We start from the raw sequence: 17,989 nt of genomic DNA, 5'->3' as shown, positions 1-17,989 counted from the left end.
AATGGAAAAGGAAGGAACTATTGGAAATTTATCTTCATAAACATACACAGAGGAATTTCCAATACTGGCCGAGAAGGAAGAAATAAAGGGAATGAAGAAATGGGTGACTTGGATCCTGACTGGGGGTGGTGGTGTGACACTCTAATTGCTTGATACTAGGTGTGCTTCTGCATATTTCTCACTTCCCATCTTCACTTCCCAAGACACAGAAACCCAGGAGTCAAGTTTTGTTTCCTTCAGTTGAGTTGTAGCTGTCTTGCTACTCAACTCCTGGATACCTTCTCTAAATCCCTTCTCTTCTTTTTCTTAGCAGATTTCTGGTTTTGCTCAGAATGGTAATGGTTTCCAGTTTAAATACTTTCCAGTTCTGAGCAATGGGATAAAAACTGTTCTTGGGACTAGCTATCGGAAAACTCCTTCCAGGTACACCTGGTTGCCTCGTTTCTGATTTGGCCTGACTTTCTGCCTGAAACATGACTGTGGACACTTTCTGTAGAATCTGTGGCCACAGGCGTGTCTGTTTGAGATGAGCCTTGGATCTTTGTAAGGCGTAGGAAGGTCTTGGATCCCCAGTGACCTCATAGAGTCATAGAACCCGACCCTGCCAGTTGGCCCTGACACTAGGTGAAGCTGTTATCAGCTCAAAGCTTCCCATACCTTCATGCCCTAAGAACTCTGCAAAAACCTTGCTTTGATTTACTGTGTCATCGCAAATCTTTGTCTTACTTCAGCTAAGCAAGACTCTTAATTAATTGGATTTTCTTTCCTTTACGCCTCTGCGCATGGATGGTTATTAGAGACCAGCATTGCTGAGACTGCACAACTCCTAGAATCATCAAAGGAATTCTATCATAGGAGAATATATTATTTAGGTGGAAACATGCCTAAATATAGCTTAGAAAGGCTTTTACAGTACAGGACAAAATCCTAATCTTAGAATTCAGTTAGTAAGATTTATTCTCTAAGTAGTCTGGGTAGTCAATATTTTCACATCTGCCACTACGACTAAATATTTATTCTGTAAGACAAGTTTTCACTATATAGCTTAGGCCAACCTCAAGTTCTTTATTTAGTTTGGGGTAGTCCTGAAGTCTGTATTATCCTGCTGCTTCAGCTATACCACCGTACTTGTAGTGTGTGTGTGTGTGTGTGTGTGTGGTGTGGTGTGTGTGTGTGTGTGTGTGTGTGTGTGTGTGTGTGTATACTGAGAAAGGGTCTCTATTTGTAGCCCTGGCTGTTTTGGAACTCTCTGTAGATCAGGCTGGCCTCCAAAGATCTATTTACCTCTGCCTCTTGAGTGCTGGGATTAAAGTCATGCATCTCCATACTTGCTTCACATTGTTTTATTTATTTATTTATTTATTTATTTATTTATTTAGATATTTTCTTTATTTACATGTCATATGATATCTCCTTTCCCAGTTTCCCCTCTGAAAAAAAATAAAATAAAAACCAAAACCAAAATCCTGTTCCCTCCCCCCTCCCTGCTCACCAACCCACCCTCTCCTGCTTCCTGGCCCTGGCATTCCCCTACACTGGGGCATAGAACTTTCACAGGGCCAAGGGCCTCTCCTCCCATTGATGACTGACTAGGCCACCCTCTGCTACATATGCAGCTGGAGCCATTGGTTCCACTGTGTGTACTCTTTGGTTGGTGGTTTAGTCCCTGGGGGCTCTGAGGGTACTAGTTAGTTCATATTGTTGTTGGTCCTAAGGGGCTGCAAGCCCTTCATCTCCTTGGCTCCTTTCTCTAGCTCCCTCATTGGGGACCCTGTACTCAGTCCAATGGATGGCTGTGAGCCTCTACTTCTGTATTAGTCAGGTACTGTCAGAGCCTCTCAGGAGACAGCTATATCAGGCTCCTGTCAGCCAGCACTTGCCAGCATCCACAATAGTGTCTGGATTTGATGATTGAATATAGGAAGGATTCCAGGTGGAGCAGTCTCTGAATTGTTCTTCCTTCAGTCTCTGCTCCATAGTTCATCTCTGCTCTGCAACACCTTCCATGGGAATCATATTGGGTTTTTAAAAGTAAAAATAAAACTCATGAGTTTTCAGTCTCATAGATTATGATGTTTGATGTTTGGGAGTTAGAGGAAACATTTAATCCTCTGTGAGATATACCTAATAGAAGTTACCTGCTTGTTAAAGGATATGAAGATTACCTAGATTCTGGGTGCTTCAAATTAATATGCCTGAACTAGAGTTGGCTAATATATAGGGATGTCACTTAGTGACAGTGTGCTTTCCTAACATATGCAAGGGCATGGGTTCAGTTCCCATAATTCCAGGAAGGAGAGAAAAAAATCCTACCAAATCAATGGAGATGGTCAGTAGATGCACTAAACTACGTTTGGGTTCAAGCATTTCGAGTGACAAGTTAGAGGCAACAACAGAGTGGTAGAGACTGTCTCCACCTACGAGACCTGGGCGCTGCTGGATATTCAAGGTAGCCATTCCTTTAACAATGAAAATAGTTAAGGAATTTAAGCAGCAAGTGCCATGGTCATAAAGTAGCTCTAAGAATATGACAGGAAGGACTAGAAGCCACTGGAAACTCTCATCTCAAAAAGCCATGTCCAACATGGTAGCCAAGGGTGTACATGGAGTACTAGAAATAAAGTTTTGTGAGAATTATGGGAAGCTGTCATAACGCAAACTACATTTCAAAGACTTCATGCAAAGAACATAGTAAAATTCCCTACTCATTTTCATATTGATTATATGTGCAACTTATATTTAGGTTATATTGAGCAAAATGAATGTGTGTGTGTGTGTGTGTGTGTGTGTGTGTACTTTTGTGAGCATGCATGTAGAAGTGTAAGGACGACCTTGGGTGTACTTTGGGTTTTGAGATAGAGTCCCTTACTAGCCTGCAGCTCACCAGGTAGCCTAGGCTGGCTAGTCAGTGAGCCCCAGACATCTGCTTGTTTCTACTTTACCAGCACATTTGTTACAAGTGCAGGGTACCACGCCTGATCTATTTTTAATTATTTATTTTTATGTGGATCCTGGGAACCAAACTCAGGTGCTTCTGCCTGGCAAGCACTGTCTTTTTGCCTGAGATGCCTGCCCAGTCCTCACTGGTTGTCACTTGACTCCTTTTGTTTTTGTTTTTGTTTTTGTTTTTGTTTTGTTTTGTTTTGTTTTTTGGTTTTTTAAACTAGAAATTAAAAGGCATACATGGTTCAAATTTGTGTCTCGCATTATACTTCTCTTGAACAATCCTAGTCTAAATCTCATACTTGGAACAGATTGTCAGAGCTCCTGTTTAAAAGTTAATGAAGAGAAGTTTTACTCTTTCATATTAAAAAGAGAAAGAAAGGAAGGAAGGAAGGAAGAAAAGAAAGAAGGAAGGAGGGGGAAGAGGAGGAAGAAGAGGATGAGGATGAGGAGGAGGAGGAGGAGGATGATGAGGATGAGGAGGAGGAGGAGGAGGATGATGAGGATGAGGAGGAGGAGGAGGAGGAGGAGGAGGAGAAGGAGGAAGAGTGGCTTTGAGAGATTCTTGGAAACCTGCTTCCTAGGGTTTTTCTCTACAGAGCAGCCTGACTGGGCATCACTGCAGTTCGCCAGGCAGTCAGCAGTAGCTATTGCTCAGCATTTCAGTGGCTTCTCATCACACCGGCACAGGACTGAAGGCCTCCTGAGGCCACCTGTAAGAGTTAGTTATCACTGCTTGTGCCTTTCCTGACTTCCTTTTTCCTTCCAGCCCATCTATACTAGCCATCGCCAAGCTCTTTAGGAAAGCTGATCTTGTTGCTGGGTTTTGTTCTTGGGATGGGCCTCTGAGCTAAGGATTCTCTTACCCTGCATCTTCAAAGGGCTGCTGCTCATTGTAGGATTTTCACGGATGCCTCTGTCAGACAGCCCACCGCCTCCTCCATACTCTGAAAGAACCAAGGCGGATGATTTGCCTTCTTGCTTTTGTTACTATTCTATGTTCATTGCCTAGATCAGTAGAAGAACATAGTAGACTCTTAACATATGTGAAGAAACACAACAATTTAAAATGATGAAACTGGGAAAGATAAAAAACACACACACACACTATCTATTTGTGAGGTATAAAGTCTTTATACCACACTGTACGGTTTTTCTTCTTATTTAAAAATCTTATTTGGTTCAGATATTGCTCTTCTACATGTCTCAATCAATCACTGGGAGTTGCCCCAAGCTCCTGCCTGCCAATAGTTCAGGAAGACGCAGGAAGTATTTTGTGCCCTTAGACTGTGAGTCACAAGATGGCTTACAGACAGCACTGCATTGTTAAATTTGCTCAAAAAAGAGGTTAGATGTTCGAGTCTCTCTCACGCACACACATACACACACACATGCACTTGCATGCACAGTGTGAAGTAGACTTGTGATCTCACTTGACTATGGTAATCATTTTACAATACACTTATATTTTAAAGGGTGATAATATTAAAGTAAAAGCAGTCCAGTAAATTAATTCATATAAAAATAAGGACTGCCAAGACAGTTCAGAATGTGGGATGATTAGTTTTAATTGTCAACTTGATATAATCTAGATTTGCTAGTCAAAGGAACCTCAGTGAGATTAGTTTGGCTCATGGGCCTGTCTGTGGGAGATTGTCTTGATTATAATAATTGAGATGGGAAATCCACGCACTGTGGATGGCACCATTCCCTAGGCAGGGGATTCTGAGCTGTAGGACAGTGAAGTGAGCTGAGCAGTGGCATGCATGCATAAATTTATTGCTCTCTGCTTTGTCTGTGACTGTAATGGGACCAGCTACTTCAAGTTCTGCTGTCCTGAAATGATGCACTGCAGAGTGGTACTGTGAGCCAAATAGGTCCCTTCTTCTAATGTTGGGTTTTGTCAATGAATTTTATCACAAGAGGATGTGAAGCTAAGGAAGTGGCTAACAGAGCCACAGAAGCCTGATGACCTGAGTTTGATCTCTGACTCACGACAGAAGACAACCAACTCTGGAAAGTTGTCATTTTGAAACGGAATGGGATGAATTTGCCACATACATTCAGCCTCTACACATGCATGTACATATAAATAAAATAAAATAAAAAATGGTTTTACAGTACTTGAGTGATGATTTAACAGTTTGGTTATACATATTCATTATAAAATTCAAGCATTTATAGAAAGTGCAAGAAAGGAAGTAAAAAAAAAGTCATCTAAAGTCTTTTTATGCAGGTAGAAAAAATGAATGCTAACATTTATTTGGTGAATAGCATTTTAGGTGTTTCTTTATGCCTATGTCTAGTAGAAGGTGGGCTTGTTGGCTTGCTGGTTGATTTAGGTAGACAGAAAGTCCACAGTTTTAAAATTGTAAGAATAAAATCATACTGTATATTCACAAAATGTTAAAACTAGTTTAGCTTACTTTATTTTAAATTTTATTATTTATTACTCTTATTTGTGTATGCGTGTGCTTACATGTGCCCCATTGTGCATCCCTGGAGGGCAGAGGACAACTTGTATTAGTTCTCTCCTTCCACCATTTTGGTCCTGGGGATCAAACTCAGGCCATCAGGCTTGGTGGTGAGCTCACTGACTGGCTGAGCCATCTCAATGGTTCTTGCTTCACTTAAAACAAAAATAAAAACAAAGTAAGAACTTTAAATAAATAACATTAATTAAAAAAATATTTGCTTGTGAAAATTTACATGAAAATTAAGGGACAAATGGAAAAAGTGGCAAGAGTTTATACTTTGAAATTTAGCATAGTCAGTCTGTATGTGAAAGTTGAAGAGATGTGTACTCTTAAGACTACATTATTTTTCCAGCTCCTGGCTTACAGTGTTTTTATTTTGTAAAAGTTACATTCCTTTCTGTTGTTGTTATTGCTGATGCAATTTCCATGCATTAGTTTGGTAACTAAGTAGGTTCTGTGGTTGCTATGGCATCTCTGGTTTTAAATTCTTCATTTTGAATCATCATTTTGTAGATGAATTTTATTTCTCTACTCCAGAGAGCTTATGGAGTATTATATTCCTTGAGGTCTTTAATGTTTGAGAATGTCTATTTGTTAACTTTGTAGTCTTGGCTAATAGGCCCAATATTATTCATGTTTTTATACCTTGGCTCTTTTAAAATAGTTTTCTGGTATTTTCTAGTACAAGATGGTGCTGTCGAGAACTAGCCTGGTGTCTTTCTGACTTATTTATATCTTGTTATTTGTTTTTCATACCAAATATCACTAGAGGTCTTTTTCATTTCTTAAAGCTCAGTAACATTGCCAGGATAGAGATCATAGATAATTATTTTGGATAACTTTTTCCCAATTGTGTTACATGTCTCTTTCATTTTAAGATTCAGCTTTTACACTGGAAAATACACGTCTGCTTCTGTTTCCCTTCATACTTTTTGTTGCATTTTCTCAAGTTCATTCTTTTGTCAGAAACAGGAGTCACCCTTCTGATCTTTGTGCTCTCTCCTTACCTATCATCTTCTCTCAGATTGCTTGAATAAATTGTTCTGTCCATGTTGCTCGTGATTGCCACAAGCCTTCACTTCACACAAATGGTTTGCTTTTAGCTCTGTCTGTTCTATCTGGCTGCTTCTAACTCATCATTACACCTGCCCCGATGGTGCTTTGGCCTCCATTTATTTCCCAAACTCAACAATTTTATTTTCCATCTCATTCTGCTCTGTTAAAATCTTTGAGCCTCTGCTTCAGTGATTATAGGCACTTGCTATATGGTTCTTTACAGTGAAAAGCACTTTAAGAAAACTACTTCTGTTCCAATGTGTGTTCTCTTTTTGAGTTGATTCTTTTGAAGTCTTACACATATTCTTTATGGTTCCCCCTATTGCTGTAATTATTTACCAGATTTTATTGTAATATGCACAGAACTCCTTGTCGTCAGAATCTATTGGATGTTTTGCTCATTCTTTGTGCAGTTACTATTTTTACTTAGTGTTTGTCTTCATGCAGTGTGGTTGGATGCCTTTTGGGACTATTCCTTATTTAATGTCATTTATTTCTGTCCATCGCAGCCAGTATTTATCATAGGTACTTTGTGAAGCCTGAGAAGGGCCGAGAGAAGGGACAAGAGTGGAATTCACTGTAAGTGAAGTCCTTATTATGGACTTTCATTAAATGTCCTAGCCCAGCTCATATTCTACTAGGCAGAAGGTGTGTCTGTATTTTGGAACTTGGCATATCTCCCTGGCAGTCCTGAGAGATGGCAGGTGCTGGTGCCCTCGACTCTGCTGAACTATGTCAGTATTTCTGTTCTTCATTTGTTGTCACTTCTCTGTTTGCTAACTCCTATTGCCTCCATTTGATTCTCTGTAGATACTCTTTCAACACTTAAATACATTTTAATTTTCAGACACACACAACATATGAAGAGAGGAAGGAAGGTAGGAAGGGAAGGAAGGATGGGAGGGGGCTGGACTTCATGGCTAAAAGCCATGCTATCATAATCCAGAATTTGTTTTCTTTTCTAAAACCTTGTGGATTTTCAGCAAAGTTCTTTCATTTGTTTGTTTTGTTATTTGTTGTGTTTTGACTTTCCAGTTTTGTTTTTTTCCCCCCTGAGGAATAAAGGGCCAAATCTTTGAAGTGAGAAAATTCAATTTATTGTAAGCAATGATACAATTAAAATGATTAGCATAATTCAGTGTCACCATTAATCTTCGACACTACTATTCATTCTCATGATTTTTTTCAGAGACCTAAAAATCCTTTGGTAGTTTTCATATCCATAAACAAAGAGAAATATAGAAGTGACTAAAAATGCAGCAATCCCCTCTCAAAAACCAAAACCCAAACCAAACTAAACCAACGAAGCAACAACAACAACAGCAGCAGCAGCAGCAGCAGCAGCAAAACAACCCACCAACTTCCAATTGTAGAGTGCAGTTGGAAACCTTGTCTCTTACTGAGTAGGCAGTGAGTAGGTTATGGTTTAAGTCTATTAATAGAAAACTGTATCTCTAGTTTCTGTTATCATATGGGGCAGAAGTTCAAGGTGGCTTTCAATCTTCTTCCGCAGCCCACATGCTTGCTATAATTCCTTCCCCTCAGATGTGGGTAGACATGATCTAACAAGATGAGCCCCCTTTCAAGGAAGATCTAAAGTCCCGGGAGATCCAGAGATCCCAGTGACCTTGGAGGGGTGTCTTTCATGAGCTCTACAGCCTCAAGGAGGTGATTATTTACAACTATTTGTACTTGGCAGAGGACACTAAGCCTTGTCTTGCACAACATGATTGAGCCTGGTAACACTACGGGGTAGAGAACTCTGTTGACCTGTTCCCAGAGCCTTTCAAAACTGTGAGCCACACTGGCAGTGTTTAATCTACTAAGTCACGGTAATGTGTTATGCAGCAACAGTAAGCTAATAATCTGTAAATCTTAAAAGTGTCTGTAAACTTGACTGATTTGCTTTAGTCTGAATATCTCTGAAAAGAACAGCTCTTACTTCGTGTTCTATAATAATTTATTTTTCTCGGGCAGGAGGGCTTTGCTATCCTATTTCCATACTGCGTTGAATTTTGTCACAGGCTTTTGGTCTTCCTTTTCTAAACCTGCTTCTATTCCCCTGTATCAGTACTTGAGGAAGAAATCCAGAGTGTTTGCTGCTCTTAATCATAATTGAAACTTGGAAACATGGGTGAAATGGATTAAAGGAATAGTGGAATATCATTCTATAATGGTTTTATAGACTAGATCAACTTGTAGATTAATGTCAAATGGTAGGTTTAGTGTGTTTCTAAATTAATTTTTAAAAGTAATTAAATTTTTAATTAAAAATGAGATTATTTACATGCATTGAGAACATTGCATAAATTATAGCTGAACAGCCTGTTTATTTTTTTTAGAAAGTGCATAAATGTATGCACTATTCCTAGATAGATAGGACTTTATAGAACTCCCATTTTTATATCTCTTACCCATTCATAAACCCCTCTCCTTCAGTTAATCACTATTCTGTCTATGTCATCTTAGACTAGTTTTGCCCACTTTTAAAGTATGTGCTTTCTTTTGTTTTGGGATGCTTTAGCTCAGCAGTGTTTGTGGGGAGCAAATGCCAATGGCTGAGCTGAAGATGCTTCATCCACATTGCTTCATAGACTCCCACCCTGTGAACGTGCATCCTGCGAGCATGCTGTAATCTAGAGCTCTATGGTACTTGGAGTTCTGTGCTCACTTCTATCACACAGAGGAAGACAGCTTCATTTGGGCCTGTGGCAGATTGTGTCTCTGTGAAGATTCTTTACACACAGGTGGCACTTTGGATGAGCTTCATTCCCTATCCAGAAGAATTACTGGATCAGAGAATATATATTATTAGGTTTTATAGGTAATATAATCAGATCAGACCCAGCAACAGTTTCTCAAAGTTACTGGGTCAAGTGACCCTCCTACCACTGGTGTATGAGAACTGTAGTTATGGACTTTAGTTATCATCATCATCATCATTATAATTTTTAATTCTTCTAAACGGCAAGGCATCTTATGGCCCTTTTATGTGTATTTCTTTCTTGATATGTGGTGACCATCTTTCTATATATTTATTGAACACTAACTATCATCTCTCCAACTTAATGTCATAATCCATTATTAGGTTAGAGATCAATTTTATATATTAAGATCAAGCATTTAAAGACTGAGGATGTTGCTCAGCGGTGGGACAGTTGATCTCACGCAGAAGGCTCTCAGTTTGATCCCCAGCACTGCAAATAGAAAAAAAAATCAACATTTAGAAGGTCTGAAATAGGGTTTGGGAGATGTCTCAGTTGCTAAAGAACCTAGAGTGTAGCCATGAAAACCTGAAAAAAAAATCAACATTTACAAGGTCTGAAATAGGGAGATGTCTCAGTTGCTAAAGAACCTAGAGTGTAGACACGAGAACCTGATTTTCAGTACTTGGGTAACAAAGACAGGCACGGTCTCTCTACCCTGGAGTTGGTAGAATGAGGCAATTCTTGGAGTTTGCTGGCCAGCAATCTAGCCATTTGGCAAATGCTGGGTTCAATGAAACATCCTGTCTCAAAAGATAAGGTGGAGGATCATCAAAGAGACACCTGAAGTCAACCTATGGCTTCCATATGTACATGCACCTATGTGTACACACCTGCAGGCACACACACACACACACACACACACACACACACACACACACACACACACTAAAAAGTCTTAAATAAGATGGTATGCAACAGAAAACTGTCTCATTTAGTGCAGTCTTTGGACAGAAGCAGCTAAGACTAAAAACATGATCAGTCACCATCACTGGGAACTGAGATGGGACATAGGAATACAGAGCATGTGAACCCACAGAGGGAGGTACCCTGCTAGTGTCTGCAATGAAAACCCCCCATGTAGACAACCTCAAGTACACAGTAGTTCCTGGGTCTTCAGAATTTCTGAGAAGAGAAAGGTAGCTTTAGAAACTCATGTTTCAGAAGCTGCTCATGATGTTGACCAGTTTGGGGGAACCTCTCCTGTGGCTGGAGTTTTCTTCCCCAAAGGAAGAAAGTCTGTGGAAAAGGCTTTCTGAGTGTGTGAACTTATTTTAGGACAATTCCACCCATTTTTTATACTTCTTGATATTATCCCACAGCAGTGACGTGCAGGAGAAGTGGTTTAATTAAGGGCCATTATCTACATTTCTATACAGCTACAACAGGAGGCAAGCAGAGGAGGTAGCTTGTTTCCAATCCTTCTCTGTGCAGATTATAGCTACTTAATCCTCTTTCTTTTAGTCTCCTTCTTCAGTTGAACTCCTGATGTGAGTTGCTTGCATTTCTCAATTATATATTACTTTGGCATCTTTGTCTCAGAGACCAACTGTATTTTTACATTTGTGTGTACTTTAAGGTTCATTTCTGAAGGTTTCATAAATAACTTGCTCCCTAATTAAATGCTAGTGTTATGAATATTAACTGTGCACAATTAAGGAATAGTCAGAATTGATCTATGATTTTTTTCCTTTTTTTTCCTCTATGTTGAAGGTAAAATTTATTCTATACAAGCTTTAGAGAGAATGAATATATAATTTAAATAAATACTTCCCTGTATAACAGTATTGCTTAATATAGTTAATTATAGGACTTTAAATACACATGAGTTCCATTGTGCAAATCTGTGAATGTAATAAAACACTTTTGACATGCTAATCAAATAAAACAATATAAGATTTAATTATCCACTTTCAAAGGATTTTATGTACTAGATTGTCTCTGTTGTTAGACACCTTTAGGTAATTTAGGAATGTTAGAATCATCTTAAATATTTTATTATGTTTTTAAAGTGAAAAATAACATTTTTATTCACTCACTGGTTCCTGCCTGCTCAGAGAAGAAGAGGGGGAGTTAGGGGAGGTTTGTGGGAGGGGGCTACCTGGAGTGGGCAGTGAGTGGGATTTTAAAATAAATGAGTAACGCAGACAAGCAAGCAAGCAAACAAACAAAACCTTCCAGGGCAAACACTGTAAAAAGAAATGTAAAAATCATCAAAACCTGTACAACTCAGATAAAATTTCTATTGGCATTTTGCTGCGCATGTGTGTGAGTATACCTTTATATATGAACAGAAAACAAACATATTCCTATTGTACATGAACAGCCAGACAGTGTGTGATGTAACTTCTCCCAAGGGCCAGGTGTTGTTTTCTATCCCCTTTTATTTTTTGGTTTCCATGTCATTCAATATATATGTGCGTGCACAATGCCTTTGGATCGCTAATGACATCATATTCTGGTGTGTGAGACACACTGATTTATGTAATCTCTTGTCAAAGTGTTAAATGGCATCTTTCCCCCTGTCTTTTGTTACCATCTTTGTAAATTAGTCATTTGGTTTTGCACAACTGTCTCAAGACAAATTCTTTAAAGTCTGGTTTCTGAGCCAAAGGGAAAATAATGATGGACATCAATTGACAAATTGCTCTCCATCCTTAATCTCAGGCCTCTCTTATAGCAGAGCAATGGAGTTCCTGCTTCCCCTGTTTTCAAGTGTAGAGTTTGTCTTTCTTACACCTTGGGAAAGGATCAGAGTGTATGCCACATCTCAAAATTTGCTTCTTGTTGATTATAAGTAAAAGTTTTACATATTTGTAAGTGTTTATTGACTGCTAGTATTTTCATCTTTAATCATTGTCTTAGGGTTTCATTGCAGGGAAGAGACACCATGACCAAGGCAACTTTTGTAAAGGACAACATTTAAATAGGCCTGGCTTACAGTTTTAGAGGTTCAGTCCATTATCATCATGGTAGGAAGTATGGAAGCATGAAGGCAGACATGGTGTTGAAGAAGGAGCTGAGCACTACTTCTTGATCCAAAGGCAGCCAGCAGGAAGGTCTCTTCCACACTAGGAGGAGCTTGAGTATAAGACCTCAAAGCTTACCCTCACAGTGATGCATTTCCGCCCAGGAGTGGAAAGTCCAAGAAGCAGTGAGTCATGAGGTTTACTGGGTTGTAGTTCTTAGTTTTTGTGGTGTTTAGAATTGAGTTCAGGGTCTTGTGCATGCTAAGTAAGAATGCAACCATTGAGATGCAGCTCGGTAATTTCCTGCTTTTATATAAGAACAATTTATTTCTGTAGTTTTTATGCTAGCTTCAGTGAGATAGCTATCACTTCGGTATTCCTTTTCAGGTTTCATGTCCATTTTTACACATTGACCCAAACTGTGAAGTCATTTGGTCAAGTTAACACAAGTCCTGGACTGTTATTCAACTGGGGCTGTATGAGATTTATAAGTTTGTTAAAGGAAAATTGGCATGCTTGCAGTGCTAGATATTCTTACTAAAAAAATTATTTTCCTCATGGATTCAAGTGTTCTTTTATGGCTTTTAATAACATTATAAGTTCTTTATGTGGTCTTGAATATTTTTAAAGCTTTTTACTAATATTTAAAATCTTTGGTTCTTAAATAATGTAATCTTCTTTATATTATTTAATTTTTAATCTTCTCTGTACTAGGTATTGATTTTTGTTTATTTCTTTCATATCCAGAAGCTTTAGGGAACACTTGAGGGTTGTGTATGTTATCTTTCAGTAGATTTTAACTTTTCTAAAGTTTCATCTAATGAAGTTCAGGGCAGGAGGTACAATCTTTTTATTGTAGAATGTGATGTAAGAACTTAAGAGCATGCAGCCAAAGCATGGGAGTATTTATGGAACATGTTTGTGCACTGAGGGCAGACTATGGTCTGGCTTCCACCCCTGAAATAAGTTAAGTGTGCTCACATGTATGAGTAGGCATTCTTGTCTAGTGTTCTGAGATATCGTTTAGCACTCCATTGGTTAATCACTGATCACAAATATTTGTGAATTCTCTGTACTACATAGACAGGAGAAAGACTGTATTTTCAACTGAGCTTGAGGCATAGTTTCTTCATCTGGCCAGAGGTGTGTGAAGAAAACACAGGGACCTTTAAACTGCATTTAATAGATGGTTAAGAATTTGTGAAGTCAGGGAGTGCTAACTTTTTTGTTTTGTAGTCATCCAAGTAAAGTTTGTCCTGAGCAATTCTATTGCCTTTTTGGAGGTGGTTTTACTCACTGAGTCAAACTCCTCACCCCATAAGCAGGTGTTGGGTGATCTGTCCATGCCACCTCATGATCACCTTGGAAACTATGTGAACCAACTTCAGTTCTCTAGCTCTTGGGGAACCTTATATTGCTTGGTTAAGTTAAAGCAGATCTGTATGTACGTTTAGTGGAACAACTGCACTCAGCCTCATGGCTAGGTCAGCCTAATGTTGAGGCTCCTCTCGGTGCCAAGGTACTTTTTCAGGGTCATTTTTTTTATTTAAAAGATTTTCCAGATATTTGTATATATATCTGGAAAGCTATTGGACTATAGCTTGCAACTAGGATAATTCCACATAAAACAAATCCCATTTCACATTTCTTTTCCCTTTATACTTTCTTTTCCCCCTTCTTCTCTGTATATATCCCTTTTGAAGTGAAACATTTTATTACAGCTGTTTATTTTCCTCTACAACCATCGTGTAGTTTTTGTAATCACAATGCAGAAACAAACTAGAACCAGAAACATTCTCTACAGAGACTGTCTACTAGGTACTTACACATGTAGATAAGTATACCGAAGAACATTAGGAATACATGCCATAGATTTTCAAAAATTATCCCTTTTTCACAAAACTGCTTGGGAGCTGCTTGGTAATTATAGTCTTCAAGTGTTACACTAGACAAGTTATGCCTGCAAGGATCAACCATGCAGTCGGTAACCACACAGTGTGTCTGTTGTTCTTGGTTGACCATCAGCAAAGAGTAGAGAATACACAGGAGGCTCACTTAAAGTTGAATTTCAGATAAAGCATTGTTACACTAGTATGGAGTGTCCTCCTCAGGCTTATGTGTTGGTTGCTTATTCTCCAGAGGGTGGCACTATTTCAAGAACTTCTTGACACTTCAGGAGCTGGGAGCAGCTGGAGGAACTGGGTCATGCTTTTGAAGGTTGTACCTAGTCTTTTGTGACCTCCCTTTCTCTTCTCATGAAGGAAGTAGCTTCCTGTAACCCTCTGATATAATGCCACTGGCCTTATAGCTAGGCATTGTTCCCTACTAGCTCAGTTATCCTCTTAATACTAATTTAAGTCTGCCATGTGACTTGTTATCTCTCCTCAGTATCACATGTCCAACTTCCTCTGAATCTGGGTGGCAAATCCTCCTGCACATCCCTTTCTAGAGTTCCTATCTCTTCCCTCCAAATCCTGCCTACTCTCTCCTGATTTGCTATTGGCCATTCAGCTCTTTATTGACAGGTGATGCTTTTAAACACTATACAAGAGATTATCCCTACATTCCCCCCTCTTAGTCCAATGAAAGACTTTTCTCTAAGATCAATTAACTGCATATAATATGAATAATTATGAAAACTATCAGATAAGAATTATATGCATAATGTCCAGTCCATTTGTATTTGGCAACCTTGGAGAAGGTACTCTATTCTCTACCATGGTGAATTCAAAGTTATGAACCTAAATCACTTTGTATCATAACTTGTATTTACCAACCTAGAAATGCCTTCTTAGATCTTAAGTTATTATCTTAAATACAAAACAACTTAAGCTTAATTGTGAGACTATGACTATCTGGTCTTCAATCCCACAAGAGACCTGAGAAGTATAAACATTATTTGAGTAATCAGGGAGTGTAGAGCAAACAGCTTCCAAAATTATACAAATGGCAGAGGTTCCTGGCTACTTGGATTGTGTCACTGGAGCACCATCTTTGGTCCTCTGGCCCAGTATATATGACAGACTTTTCTGTGAAGCCGGAATTATGAAGGCATGTCTATCTTGTCCTTAAAAAGCTTGGTGGTTGACTTATTCCATATCCTTCTTGTTCACAGCTTAGAGAGCATGATGTCTGCACTTGAGGCAAGGGCATGTTCTTCCCCAGTGGCTAGCTTGCCACATTTGAAGCACTCCATAAGGAGATTCTTCGATTCTCATTGAAGTTGAATGGGGGTGTGTATACTTAGATTTTTCAAAAATCTACTTTAATAAAGGTTCTTAAACTCTTCAACCTCCCTTCTAACCCACTGACCAGAGGTAGGAGAGAAGGATGGTTAATAGGACCAGGGTGATGTGAACATCTTTAGAAATAGTTCTTTGAGGGCAATTCCAATCTTTATTGTCAGGATATCAATAGTCCAGTCAAAAAAATTAAATGGGAATCAGTAGCAGCAATCCAGTCCAATTGTCAAGCACTGAACACAAATCAGTAGAAGAGGCTTGATCCAGAAGAAACTGTGAGGTTCTACTGAATTGACATGAGTCCTTGGAAGTGGCAAGAAGCAGCAGGAATACCATGAGAAGTTCTTTGACTAGCTTTTCTCTATGAAGTTATGATAAGCAGAGATCAGTAAAGACCAGCAAAGTGCTGTAAGGTGTACCAATGCAGGAGCATCATCAGCAAAGACCAGTGAAGTGGTGCAAGGTGAACCAATGCAAGATCATCATTCACTGTCTATTGGATTCTTGTACTTATACTCTTTCCAAATGTCACTTGTCCTCTCACATGTCTGCTTCAGCAAAACATCTTCTCATATGTCTGCTTCAGCAAAACATCCTCTCATAAGACAACTTACAGAAAAATATCACAGGATATAACTCTTGTTTAAGGTATTTGACCTATGCAACTCATTTAAAATGTAATTAAAGTTCTAGTCCTAGAAAGCTACTCTTACAAACTGTTTAGGATAATTAAGAAATGCAAGTTAGTATTTAGTCACCCCTTGCCCCAATTTTAGGTAGGAGAGAAAAAAGGAGAGAGAGAGAGAAAAAAGAAATAGAGACTTCCCTGAATCTAACATCCTTTACTTTGTATCCTCCTTGACCAAGCCCATTAAGGACTTTCATCCAACCCCCATAAAATGACAACAAACACCCACCACCCACTGAACTACCAAGAACTACTCACTCCACCTCAGAAATTTTCACTTCAGGGGTGGTGCCAGGAGCTGATATCTCACTGCCAAAAAATGACTTTATTAGTAAAAGATCTTCAAATGCCATATTCTGTATATCTCTGAGGTTTTTGGAGACCATCTTTCTATCTATAATATATCTGAATAGGCAGATATTACTTGTTTCTGTTTATAATCTGTCCAACCTAGAAAGCATGGTTTTGTAATTAAGTATACTAGTATCTAACATGACCATAATTTTGATTGACTAAATACTAACTTGCATTTCTTAATTATCCTAAACAGTTTGTAACAGTAGCTTTCTAGGACTAGAACTTTAATTACATTTTAAATGAGTTGCTAGGTCAAATACCTTAAATAAGAGTTGAAGCATATGCAGTATGTTGTAGCAAAAATCTTAATTTTGTATCAATATACAGAATCCTTACAAATGGAAATTATTTGGTTTGTTAATGCTTTTTAGTCTAAAAGTAGATTCAATAGTCTACCCTTTTATCATATCATTCTATGACTCTCTTTTTTGTTTCATCCCTTTTCACCCCTTCCCCCAGTATTAGACAGGAGAGAAAAAAGGAGAGAGGAAAAAAGAAATAGAGACTTCCCTGAATCTAACATCCTTTACTTTGTATCCGCCTTGACCAAGCCCATTAAGGACTTGCATCCAACCCCCATAAAATGACAACAAACATCTACCACCCACTGAACTACCAAAAACTACTCACTCCACCTCAGGTAGCAGCTCAGGCCACTCCTATTGCATGTATCCCTCCCACAACCCCTGCAACATGGCAGACATCCAGACGTTTCCAGTGACAGTCAAGTGATGGACTTCCACTTGACCTTTTGTGGTCACTTGGGCCACAGATATTGGCACAGACTTCAGCTGCAGTAGGACTCAGCCATGGCCCTTGGCAGCAGCTTGGGCCAGGACCTTGGTATGGCCTCAGGTGGTTACACAGGCTCCTCATACCTGTCCCTCATCACAGCTGAGTATCTGGTTCTACTTTCTGCACAGTGTACAAACCCCTAAGCTTCACTTTCTCTCCTATGTCTTCACTGCAATTCCATCTTTCCCGTCTCTCCATCACAATTCACCCATCATAGAGGTGCCTATAGCAGATGCTTGGATGCTTTCTTGGGGTGCCCTGGCCTTCGTGGTAGGGGTGGGTGCTTCTCATTTGTCTTTTTTTTGGGGGGGGAGAGCCAAAACATGGTCCTAACTTCAGTTGATAAATCCATGGTTATGGGTAATTTTTACTATGAGTGGAGGCAACAAGCCTGTGAAATGAGGAAACCATGGGATGAATGCCTAAGTCCCTGGAAGTCACAGACAATCCCTTTCCACTTACTGTGGCTACAGCCCTTCCATCTGTTCCTCACAATTGCTCTTTGTGATGCTTTCAAAAAATTTTGTCATTTTAACTTACTGCTGTATACTCCACATTTATGAAGTACCTGGTATGTAAAATAGCTCTATTATTATGGTTAACATATTAATATGATCAACATAAAATAACAATGTGTTGTGATTTCTCCATTGGTAGACATAGTCAACCACAGCTACATGCTTGTATCTGTCCTGGA

The 17,989-nt window shown here is 39.0% G+C and overlaps 1 protein-coding gene across 3 annotated transcripts in view; it reads left to right on the top strand.

Moving 5' to 3' along the window:
- Htr7 (5-hydroxytryptamine receptor 7) overlaps window positions 1-17,989 on the top strand; it is an 83,502-nt gene that overhangs the window by 54,688 nt on the left and 10,825 nt on the right. The gene's annotated exons all lie outside the window — the stretch shown is intronic.

Source organism: Mastomys coucha, unplaced genomic scaffold (genome assembly GCF_008632895.1).
Source record: "Mastomys coucha isolate ucsf_1 unplaced genomic scaffold, UCSF_Mcou_1 pScaffold21, whole genome shotgun sequence".
NCBI classification, from domain to species: Eukaryota; Metazoa; Chordata; class Mammalia; order Rodentia; family Muridae; genus Mastomys; species Mastomys coucha.
This window is presented reverse-complemented; position numbering and strand designations above follow the sequence as displayed.